Source organism: Larimichthys crocea, chromosome XXI (assembly GCF_000972845.2).
Source record: "Larimichthys crocea isolate SSNF chromosome XXI, L_crocea_2.0, whole genome shotgun sequence".
NCBI lineage: Eukaryota > Metazoa > Chordata > Actinopteri > Sciaenidae > Larimichthys > Larimichthys crocea.
In genome coordinates, this window is record NC_040031.1 from 18370311 (window position 1) to 18382989 (window position 12679).

The following is a 12679-nucleotide window of genomic DNA, read 5'->3' on the forward strand; positions in this document are numbered from 1 at the left end:
TGGAATAAAGGAGATGTTGAGAGAAGACGCAAATTTACAAATATATAAGAATTTTGAAAGGGAGGAGATGTAGGACTCTAAGTACAGAGGGAAGGACAACATCTTCTCTCACCTTTCCAGCTGATGTGTGGGATGGGGGCCCCTTTGGTGAGCGTTGTTGTCAGCCGAGACAAACTGCAGCTCCTGGGAGTGCCCCAGATCTGACAGAAACCCCCCTCCATCAGTCACGTCATCTGAGTCAGTGAAGGAGTCTGCGCCCTGCTCGCGGTCACACTAACCAGGAGACACAAGCTGTTCCTCTCCAGGTGCTCATTAATGCACTTGTCCTTGATACCTCCACCATACAAAAACACAAAGACAAACACATGCCCGTGTTCTAATTAACACTTGCGCGCACACACTCACAAGGATGTGCATCATGCATTTCACTAAGAGACTTGTAAATGTCAAACAACGGCAGACGCCCCTTACTTCCCCCCCCCGCCCGCGTTGCTACTACTGTTGCTGTTCTGTCTTTTTATTTTGGAGGGGGTTACACACTGATAGGGACTGTTGTGTGAAGCAGAAAGAGACAGAACAAATGTAGCGCTATGTAAAGATGGTTGGAGCCTTGAAGTGGGGGACGTTGGGACAGCCGATAGAAGAGCCGGCACTGGAGTGGAGAGTCGGGCTGAGGAATTCATCAGCTTCCTCTGCAATTAGCATATGGGCCTAATTATCATATGAAACCATCCCCATAACTAGCCTCTGCTTATAATATGACTTCCTATCCTTCTACATTATCACCCATCCCAAAGAAAGATGGCGAGCATGGTTGACCCCAGTATTGTCTTATACTTTCCTCTCCAAGGCCTGCTTGAATAACTACCATACCTCCGATGTCCTTTCCATTATGCAGTTAAGCCAGACAGTTAATTATCCAGGAGCAGGGAGGCCGGGTCTCTTTGCTGGCTGCGATAACGATATGCTTTGCTGGGCAGAGAATGAAGAGGCCAGCCCACAGGGAGCCGTGCTGATGCAGGCAATCTTTCAAAAAAGGCCCAGGCAATTAGATGACCAGTGCAACCAGGGATGACAGTGTATTGAGGATACTGGCTAGCTTCTCTAATGGGGTATTTAGGGCAATTATGATAAAGATGTCAGGGCGACCTCCCCGCGACGGCTGCTTTTACAAGGGGTGTCTAAGTGCAAGATCACAGAGCAAAATAAGGAGTGACTAAAGATGTGGCCAGTCCCTGTGGAAGTCCTGCCACCAGCAAACTGCACTTAAGACTCGTCTCATGTGGAAAATACTGTCTAGAGGGGCTAAATGGGCTAATCTGCCCTCACAGTTGAGTCTTCATGGGAATTTTGAAGTCTATATGACAGTCTCAAGAAATAAACACTCCAGTGCTCAATTAAAGAGTAAAGCCTGCCTGATTTGTTTCCATTTAGCATCATAGATTCAGCACATCTGGCCCAGGGAGAGATCAGAGTACTGTTATTATTTAATGGATGAGGGAAGCGGACCATCTGTAAGGTAGCAGAGCCCCACAAAGGGGCCTTTCATGTGGCTACTGTGTACACTGAATTGTTTCCATAAACAACTTTACCTCAGTCATCACCTTTCCACCACTGCCATCCACCACCTCACATCAAAGTACATCTCAGGGACATAACCAAGAGCTACTGGTCACCGCACACACACCTACGAGCAAGCCCAATTGCAATGTTAGCAATTGCCATCCACATGGCTGGCATGACACTAAACACACACTGACTAATGTTTGAAGTTAGTTCAAAGAGGCAAAAGCAGAGGAAAAGTGCAACGTGGAAGCAGCATTCTCTTTCCTCCTTTTAAAACAGCCAAACAGCTGGTCGTGTTCTTATAAAGTGCTCAGTACATTTCCACGATGTTTTTATACCATGTCTGTGGATAATGCACCATGATACCCTCTCTCTGTAATAACCCTCGGGATAGATATAGACAGTCAGGAAACAGCAACCCCACTATCCAGATGGAGAAAAGCTCTTCAGTGAAGCACATTCCTAATGTAAGTGTTTCTTTCTGTTGTAGTTCATGGAACAGAGCCATACACTATTCAGGAGAGACTGGGGGGATTAGATATGAAGTTTAATGCAATAAAACCCCGAAGTACATGAGCCTCTCATTATATACTGTAATGAAGTGAGTGCTGCTAGAGAAAATTAAACAGACAAGACAAATGTAAAGCTTAATAAAGCAAAAAATTGTCTTTAGCCGTGCTAGCAGCAATGTCGGCCTGTGGATCCTCCACTTTGGTCCGATATCTAACAACAACATATCTAACAACTATCACATGTGCACACATGGCATGATTCAGTAGGATAAATCGTACTGACTGGTAATTCCCTGAATTGATTTCGCGTGCCACCAGTAGGTGGACATTTGTGGTTTAGTGAAATATCTCAACAAGTCTGGGGGATTGCCATGAAATTTGGTGCAGACATTCAGGATAAATTGTATTAACTTTGATCCTTTAACTTTTCATCTACTGCCAGCCTCAGCTGCACTTTGCGTATAGCACTAATTATCAAATTAGCTCAATTAAAGTGGAAACAGACAAGTTTTCAAGTTCCCCTCTTAGCATTTCCAAGTGGTATTATTGTTTGTGCTGCTGTCACAAAGTCAGAATTGCTTTTTGTTTTCCTCATAGCCTAGCTCTGTGAAAACAGATCGACACCACTTTGGAAATAAGGGAGAAAAAGAAGCATGTTCACTGAAGAGATAAACTGAAACTGTCACAATTTTATATTGAACTGGGCAGGCAAAACAGGAAAAAAAACTATTGAAATGATGTCATGCATAGTAAAAGCATAAAATGATGATGTTACTACAGCAGGGGTTGTGGACAGGAGTAGGCAAAACAAAGAACAATATCAGTTTAATTGACGCTATGTGTAGAATATTTAAACTTCTTACTTCCTTGCTGCAGACAGCCCTTTCTGATGGGAACTCATCAGCCACCAGACCAACTCCTTTTACAAAACAGTCATTTACCAGTATATTTTCACATGTCACTTGCAAACTTTGAACTTATACCAACCAAACCAGAGTTGTGGATTGTTGTTTGGTGAGTTTATTTTTGTTTCGAATCTTAGGTTATTAAAAGAGAGAAACTTTAGAAGGTATGAGTTGTATTTTTCTATTTAATAAGGCAAACAGGTGCAAGAACATTTCCTTTCTGGACAGTTTGTTTGAGGTTTTGTTTTATGGACAACTGATGGAATTTTTTTTCTTAATAAACTTAAATAAGATTTTGAAATCTGGTTTGAAACTAATTCTTAATGTTTTTAGATGCTAAGACCTTAAGATCCAAAACTACATAGTTAAAAGGCTTTTGTGGATCTGGTTTCCAGTGGATTTAAATAAATTAAATACCATCATGATCTCCTCCCATGGCCTTTCTTCTCTCTTTCCTAATTTATCCCATCAATCATTATAGCACACATTGGCTGCTTTTCATCATTTGTCTTTACTCCTTCTACAAAATGCTACCAAAGCATTCCAACATCATAAGCAAATGGGCATGAGGGCCTCCTGAAATACTGGCCAATCAATCAGGTCAGGTTTGCCCTTCTGGAGCAACAACCCCCATCCTACCCAGCCATCAGTCATGCCCCACCTCTGGCTGTCCTCTTGCCTATTTTCACACCATCTCTTTCACTCCACAGCTAACGCGATGACTATTAGTTTTTCCAACTGATTCCCCTTGATGTTTGCTCTCTAACTCTCCCACTGCCTGTGAGTTACAATCCCCCTGTCGATTTTTCCATCACGATAGATGGAGAATTAGCTCCAAATGTTTGGCAGGGTGTCAAAAACAAGCAAAGGGAACCTGGAGAGAGAAGATACTCCTTTGAATTTTGATTTTAATTTTCTGTCTTTTTACCTCTATCTATTATTTATCATGAAAAGAAATAGCTGCGCTTTTGTAATACATCAAGAGGGGTATCTGAGTGTTGTGCAGTCACTACATATCTTCACTTGGTGAGTTAAAAGTTTCCAAGCACATTCTGTAACAGGTCAGTTAAAAAAAGAAGAGATGTTAAAAAGCTTCCATGACAAATTGCCACTTGTGCAAATAAAATTTATAATGCAGTATGTGTGGAGGTGTATTGTCTTCTTGGGAGAAGGCTTCACCCCAGTGTAATAAAAATGAAACAAAAGTCAAAGCTTTTCCCAAAAGGGTGCAACATATGCCTGTACTGTATAAGGTCACCTTTAAGGCTGCTATGCTACTGTGCACGCAGGTTAGAGGAACATTTAAAACATCAGCTAAGACTAAACTCACATCACACATTGTGATTACGCAAGTGTTTGTTTCTTTCATTCGCTGTAGAACAGGGGTACTCAAATACAAATCTTAAAAGGGCCACAAAGATTTTTTTCAATGATTTAAAAGTCCATTTATTGAGGTCGGTCAGGCCACATGCGAAATACTGTAATATTCAAAAGAAAATGTCCTTTTTAATCAAAACAACAAAAATATGAACATAAATAAAATATAATTTGTGGAATCTGAGAGGGAGATTTGCTTAATTTTAGCTTTAATTTCCTCTTTTTGTTTGCCTTCAAACATTGTGTCCATCACTTCAGTCATGCATTCTCTTATTATTTCTGCATCTAAGAATGGCTTCTTGTGTTTACCCAAAATCTATGCCACTCTAAGTGAGCACTCTGTTGCTTTTTGTTGTTGTGTCATAGATGTGACAAGAATCCTGCTCACAGCTTGATATGACGATTTGAGTGCATTCATTTTTGTTGTTCTTACCTTTTAAATTTTGAGAAAATGTCTCTTCAAAATTCCTATGCTTTGTCTCATAATGCCATTTCAAATTGGAAATCTACATCACAGCTATAGCCTCCTGGCATATTAAGCACATGGGTCTTGTGTTTGTTGCAGGGAGGAATTCATGCAGATTTGTCAGTCCATTCTTCTTTGAATTGCAGACTGTCCAACTTTCTTTTAGCAGAGAACTTGGAACACGCCATTTTCGCTTTTTACACATTTTGTCATACGTGTAGATGAGATTAGGGAATTTGTCTCCCCATAATAAACCTAAATTCTGAGCAAATCATCATGAAAATTGCTGAAAAAGTTTGTAAATCAAAGCCTTGCAGATAACCATTCCATTAAAAGCAAAGCATAACCTCACAAATTGCAGCCGTCTGAGTCATTTAGTTCCATTAGAGAGGGGGTTTTCTCCTAATGCAAATGGATAATCAAGAGCCCTGCATCAGGTCTGGACAGAGGACCAGCATGACCTGCTGTGTGTACATAAACCACAGCTGTAGTGATGGATGGCTGGCTTGACAGAATGTTGTTCTGTGAAGTAGTGGAAGAAGGCTCCAACTGTGACTCCCATCCAACATCACGCACACAAACCTCTCAAAACACCACATGTATCATCGTCTGCAGATGCCGAAATGAGTGTGTGTGAGTGTGACAATTGGATTTGTTGAATTTGAAAGAGAAGGTCTAATGAAAGAATAAAAAGTGTTTAAGTGTGTGTCTGTGTGTAATTGCATACCCCACAACAACTCACTTCAGAGACACAAAGAGAGTCAGCTTTGTCACACAAGCTCTCCTCAGTTGTTTTTCGAGTACATCTGTGGTCAACAGGAGGATAACAAAAGAAAAAGCAGAGAAAGAGAGTGAGAACACGACCCACCATCCTTCCAGGAAGGACCCTGAAGGGTTTAGGGCCCTGAAAAATAAGGCTAATTTGAAGGTCATTTAAAGAGCGCCAGGCGCTGCAGCTCAGGGGGGGGGGCTCAGAACAAGTGCAGGGGGAGCAGCTCGGGTTGCACCGCTGTGAGGTAGGCGCTCCGACGCTCTCCCTGGTGCTCTTCATCAATCTCTCCCATCCACCGAGAGCCTCCTCTGACCCACATAGCAGCCAGAGGGAGGGGGATGCCTTTCTTCCATTATTGATACCACTGCATCACACAACCTGCACTTACCTGAACCAAGTCAGCAGAGGAGCCACAAAGGTCAGAGAACCACAGGCAGACATTTAGCCTCTCATTCACATTAATAGTCAAAGGTAAGTGACAAACACCGCCTATGTTTGATATTCTTATTCCTACCATTCATTTTTGAGGCATATTCTTTGGGGGCAGAAAGTTTTCTCATTATTACATCAGAAAAAAAGTCCTCTAAATGACTGACTGACTTTTTGGACATTAAATGTGCATCTTAGATTATATATTATATATTATAAGGAAAAAACGGACAGATGCTGCACATTTTACACATGTAGTCAGAGAAGTAGTGGAAAAGTGTTTATGCTGGACGTTCCTGTGGCATAAGAACAATTAATTGTGAGCGGCAGGAGTAAGTGAATGCGTAACTTGCAGACTTTCCCCTGGTTGACAACAGAATGATCGGGTTCAAAAGGCTGGATTATGGCGTACCAAGGACAAGGAGCTGCACCTTCCTCTCATATCTTTGCGCATGTGTGTGCCTGTGTGTTTTGGTTTTCAGGGTGCAGAGATACAAACAATCGCCCCTTACATTATTGTAGAAATGTCTGCCGAACACTTGCCGATCCATGTTTTAGCAGCACGATCGTAGGGCCATTGGAAGAAGATGAAACTCCCCCATACACATATCTCCCTGTCACAGTGCTGCTAAAACTGCAATTATGAAGGAACGTACACGCTGTCAGCATACAAAACACAGTTATTGGTTTAGTGCGCCATTGTCTAAACAAAGAATGGCAATATCACCTACAAAGCTCTCCGTAATCTTTGATTTTGACATTGAATAGAAAAGAGAGAAGAAGCTTTAGCGGTGAAACAATAGTAGATTTGTTTTTCCCGCATATGCTTCAAATTAGGCCAAGGTTTGCGTAAGAATAAACATAAGTTTAAGCCATTCTAAGTCTTTGCCATAGCAGGGAACAATTCACATTTGAATACAAAACTATTGTTAAACAAAGCACTGGCATGGAACGGTGCTGCTGGATGGAAAGAGAGCTTATCTTATCGCACTGTGACTATCATGTCTTTGCTGTGGACAGCTTCAGTCAGTTGAAAGGAAGGGGTGCCTGGCTTAAGTGTCTGGCTTTTGTTTCTACTTCTAAACAGCAGAATTACTTGCACAAATACTTTGATTACGGTACAGAAACACATTTCTTATTCTATGTGCAAATAACATGCTTTATCTGAAGCGTAGCAGCTGTGAAGACGTTTGAATCAGAATAGGATAACTTGTCTAATCACTCCTGCAATTTAACAGCTATAAAACTGCATCAGTTTTTGCCAAATTTGGAATTTCAGTTGAAAATAAATGTTCTCAGTGATAAAAACAGGAGTATCAGAGTCTCATACAGGTTGTGCAGCACATGATTAACTCCAGAACAGCTCTAGTGGCTGTGGCAGAAAGCTGTCTAATACTATATCCAAATAAATAAAAATAAAAATAAATACCATCTCATCTATCAGTTCTTCCTCTAAATACTATTTGTTGTGAAAAGGGGTCTTTGCTGAGAGGTGGCTGTGGGTTAACTAACACAGGAAGTGGGGACAGCTGTATAAAAGTTAGGTGCTAGTTTGTGGTTAAGAAATAACTGTGACATACTATAAGCAGACAAGATTGATGGTTCGTGCACATCGAAAATTAGTTTGTAGGTATTCACTCATCTGAGAATTGGATTCGTGAGTTGTTGTTTTTTTGTCATGCAAGACTGGCACATTCCTGCATTAGCAGGCAAAGCTGGGTAGAGGGTTGTACATTAAGACATGATAATATCTGGTCTCAGTTGCCTTGTTAGCCCACGACTAAATGTGAACAATCAAACAACAAATTATCTCTGTATGAATTTGCTATAATAGTTCCAAAGAGATAGTTTTGCAAAGGTATGATTTTGTTTTTTATTTTATTGAGGGAAAACACTCATATCAAAGTAAAACAATATGAAACAGATGTTATATGGCTTTTAACTCATAATGATGCATGAAAATTATACCAAAGAATTACAATGTTAATTGTGTTTTTATTCTGATTTAGCTCAGCGACACACACTGTTCATGCGCATGCTGGGGGGCAGTGTGGTTTGTTACCTAGCCGGTTTGTGGCCACACGGTTGAGTAGCAAAAGTTCAGCACACAAGTTGAGGAAATTCCCCCTCTGGTCTCTGTGCAACCAGATGCAAACACATTTTTTGTGACTAATCATATGATTTTTGTTTATCAATGTATTCAAATCAACAATTTCTGCTGCTGACACCTTCCAACAGACACGGACATTTTTTGTTTCCATCTAAAGCTTTAGGTTTACAAGTGAAGTTGACAAGGTTGCAATAAGCCTCTTAGACTGTGAACAGGAAGGGCAAGTGCTAAAGCACTTAAGGGCATATTTCTATGGTGTCTTGACAGATGAAAATGAAGTAAAACTCAGCTCAGGCAGTGCACTAGGCTGCAAAATAGCAAATTAAAAGTTCTTATTACCATAATATTACATTATTTTTAAGGGCTAACACTGTCAATTAACAGCAAGCCTGGCATTTTAGGACTTAGAATAAAATATTTAGAGACATTGTATGATTACATGAAAGTTTACTGGCACTACTTGTCATCGGTCTTTCACTGAAATAGCCTCAATAAAGTTATTCACTGTTAATGTTTGTTGGAATGGTTCCATGGAAAATGGGGAAAGTCTGAGGTGTATAGGGTAAACATACATTAAAAACATGTTTTTCTTCCGCTGCCTGCATGGTTTGTAGCTGACCCTACAGTATGCAAAGAGCTTAATCAGGAAGCTCTGTAGTTCACATGTAAAAAGGTTACCCTACAGATCCAGTAAGTCCTCACTGATGCTACACAGTACAGAAATATTGCATCAGTACAACCCAAAATGTTCACTATGGTGTCATACTTTATCTGTGTCATAGTTTTAAAGGAATACCTGGATTGTGACGTGGATTCTTGTCTTTTCCAGAGAGTGGTGGAAGGTTCATAGATCTGAGGAATTCATGTGAGAAATAAAAAATAAAAAAACAAGCTGCTGGAGGAAGATATATGCCAGCCAAAAATCCCTTTAAAGACTGATTTGAATTTAAATGCTATTACTTATCAGCCCATCCTATATCATGTTAAAATGTTCAAAGATGTAACAACAACAGATCTATTACGTATTAACTCATCAACCTTTTTAAAGCCTTATTTTAAAAAAAAATCCCAAATGTTACAGATGTGACCACAGGTCTGTGGAGAGGATATCTGAAAGCTACATGAGCTAACACAGCTCCTAACTGCTGCTGCTCTTTCGGGTTTAATGTTTCAATGAGAGAATTTAACATTTGGGCTTTAAATAACCCAAAAAACACTGTCTTACATGATACCCTATGCTGCCTGAAATTCAACTCTAAAAGCATGTCGCTTCCAGGAGCTAGCCTCTGCAGACAGTGTGAAAAACATCTTTAGATTGTAACTTAAGATGAAAACACAACTGTTTCAGTAATTTGTCCGTTTGCTCTGTATAGCATAGGTCTACTCTGCAGTCTCGCAGTGTGGTTGGAATAAAACAGAAGAATGATTAGAAGTGTTTGAATGGAGTTTGGCAAGGGTGAGAAATTTTAAGTGCTCACCCTCCGCCACTCATCATCCACCCCCACACGCTCTCTTGAATGTCTACACATACACACAAACACACAGATGTCAGAGAGGTCTGAGTGACTCTACCCCTGTCACTGGGTGCCTGCTGTGAAAACAGCACCCTCCCCTCTCACTCTCTCCTCTCCTCACCCCCCTCCCTCCCCTTCTCTCCCTCTTCTCTGGACGCCAGCCTGACATACCAGACCTTGTTCGTTAGCACATATTTTTACCCACCGTTACTAAATTAGGAAGCCAGAGGGAGCAAATGGAGTGTGGCTGCCAAGGCAGAAGAAGAAGGGTCTGATCAGGCTTGGGTTTGCTGAGGGCCTATGCCAACCCTACCAGCTTCATTAAGAGCCACTTGGGTTTCAGAAATAGAAGCCCAACAGGGACTGAGGCCAAACAGAACCCTGAACGGCCAGCCAAGAACTCACGGGACAAACAAACAAATAAACGGGTTGTCTCATGGCCTGCCAGAATCAACCGGCAGCAGCCATCCCAAGGAGCCATAAGAAGTTATCTTAGGCAGTCTTGCACACAAAATGTGCCCTGCCCCAAGTTTAAAAGTGGTGACAGTACACATACTGCCAGCCCGATACAGAATAAATTAACCTAGAAAGCTGTCTCCAGAGACCAATTTCTCAAAGCAGCCACAGAGACGTTACTTTGTGTTTATTTGGCATGGATTTTGGGCACTGATGTAAGAAAGAATATTTTCACAAGGAAATGTACATTTCCTCTTCTCGCTGGTATACTATTGGTATATAGTATTAATCTAGTGAATGATTGTGCAGAATGATGTGGAACAGAGGTATTTCTCATCTATATTTTTAAAACTGTGTTTTATTTTAATTCTGAAAAGCCCTACTCTTCATCTCCATCTATACTTAGCGTTCACATCCAAACAAAATATGTGGCATAAATAGATCTTCAAAATATGCAGTATACATGTTATAAAAGGGATGTTTTAACGTTGTACAGCACAGAAATGAATGGTGAACTCCTTGTTATACGATAAAAAGAAAACTAAATAGAAGGGAAAGCATGTTGCTTTGTAGAAGATTTAATCTGTTTTATTTTCAGAAGATCTGGACAGAAGACAGAGCCTGTAAGCAAATAATAATAAAAAAAAAATTCTGGCAATGTAGTTTTGGAGAATCACAAATAATTGCTGAAAGACGTGCTGTTTTTCAAAATGTTACAAAACCATAGAAGAACATCTTTCAGGTTCATTATTTACCGTTTCATCTCTTCAACCTGCGCACTACTATGACTTCAGTCCATTTAGCACCCAACCATTAAAACTAATGAGCTATTAGCAGCTGACTTTGAACAACTTTAAGGTCAGTGTTGCCACACCCATACAGTGTATTAACCAATGAGGCTGCAGAGATGTATAGTTCTTGTTTGTGTATAGGATGTTTTTGATTAACTGACAGTGCTGCGTATTTTTCTTCTATTCATGATAATGCTTTTATGACTATAGGGCCTGTGCAGATACCTGCCATCATAAGATACTTGACAGGAAAATTTATGTTCGTGTTTTACCATTTTTCACACTGTTGGCATGTGTAGGCGACAGAATTATGGTTAACTAAAAATAAGTAACATCTTCAGAGGTCTGGGAAAACATGAAATAAATGGTCTGATAAGTGCTGAGGACGCACTTTGGATCATGCTGGAAAAAAAGAGGGATGAGCCCTGGGGTTTTATGTTGCCGGTTTAACACTTTGAAGTGTGCATGCCCTTAGGAGAGGCCAAAATCCCAGCAATCACTTCTTAAAAGAGCACAACAATATTAATAATACTCCCTTGAGTACAACTGTGAAACATACAGTACGTCTGGGTCCATTGCTCTTGTGCTGCTATACTGACATCTTGTGGAGATATTAGAATACTGCAACTTTATGTCCTTCTAATAATTATACTGAGAAAGATGAGGAAAAAAAACACATAACCTAAATGATATTTTTATATTTACCAACAATTTAAAGTAATCTTCAGCTAAACTACTGGACACACATTTTCTGCATTCTTGCTGGAACTAAATGGATCAAAAATCACACTAAAAACACATTTTTAAAAAGACATCAACAATTGCTCTGATTATCTATTTCCTCCCTGTTCATATAATCCAAAGGTTTCTTTTCATTATGATACAACAACAGTTGCTAATAGTTGTATAACAGCACTATTTGTGGACAGATTGACCTTGTTGACTCTGTCTTAACCTACAACATACAACAAATAAAACTGAAACTGAGGTTTGGTATGCTGTAAGAACAGGTGTCATCATCTGCAATGGAAACTCATTTTGAATTCAGACATGTAAAACGATAACTGATCAGATAAAGAGAGCTGTTTTTGCACTTCCACTATCAGCAATAACCAACATCGCCAGACTGACATACTTAGGGGGCCTTGGGACACTAATAAGATGATGGCCCCCTGTTAACCCCCCATATAACCCTCCTCTGATCATTAAAAACTGTTTACTTTGTTTGAATAACCAGATATGCTGTGTAGGAACTCAATCACGGCAAATTAACTAAGGAATTTGCAACATGTGAAAACACTAAATGAAAATACTGAAACTAGGTTTTAACACAAGGGCCCTCTTCAAGACATGGCCTTAAGCCATAATCATGTTATTTATTGTGCTTCATATTCCCACAAAGAGGTTTTCAATGTCTCTGGTTAGTCATGCCCTCCCAAAGTTAACTAAACTCAATGATGCAAACAAACTAGAATAGTGTAAACTGCCCCATCATCACAGACTTATATAATAATAATAATAATACATTTTATTTCATAAGCGCCTTTCTGTCACCCAAGGACACCGTACAATAAATGAGATTAGACAGCAAATAACAGAAACAAACAAAAAGAAGCATAAAAGGTAAATCAAATTACAAGAATACAACATAAAAACAATAAAAGGTAAATCAAATTACAAGAATACAACATAAAAACAGATTAAAATAGGACAATGCAGTTGAATCATATGGAAAAGGCTATATTATAAACAGGTGGGTTTTAAGTGCAGACTTAAAGAGT

At 39.9% G+C, this 12679-nt stretch overlaps 1 protein-coding gene across 1 annotated transcript in view; it reads right to left on the reverse strand.

The window, feature by feature from the left end:
- The window catches only part of mef2aa (myocyte enhancer factor 2aa), a 101179-nt gene that overhangs the window by 87707 nt on the left and 793 nt on the right, over nucleotides 1-12679 (reverse strand). The gene's annotated exons all lie outside the window — the stretch shown is intronic.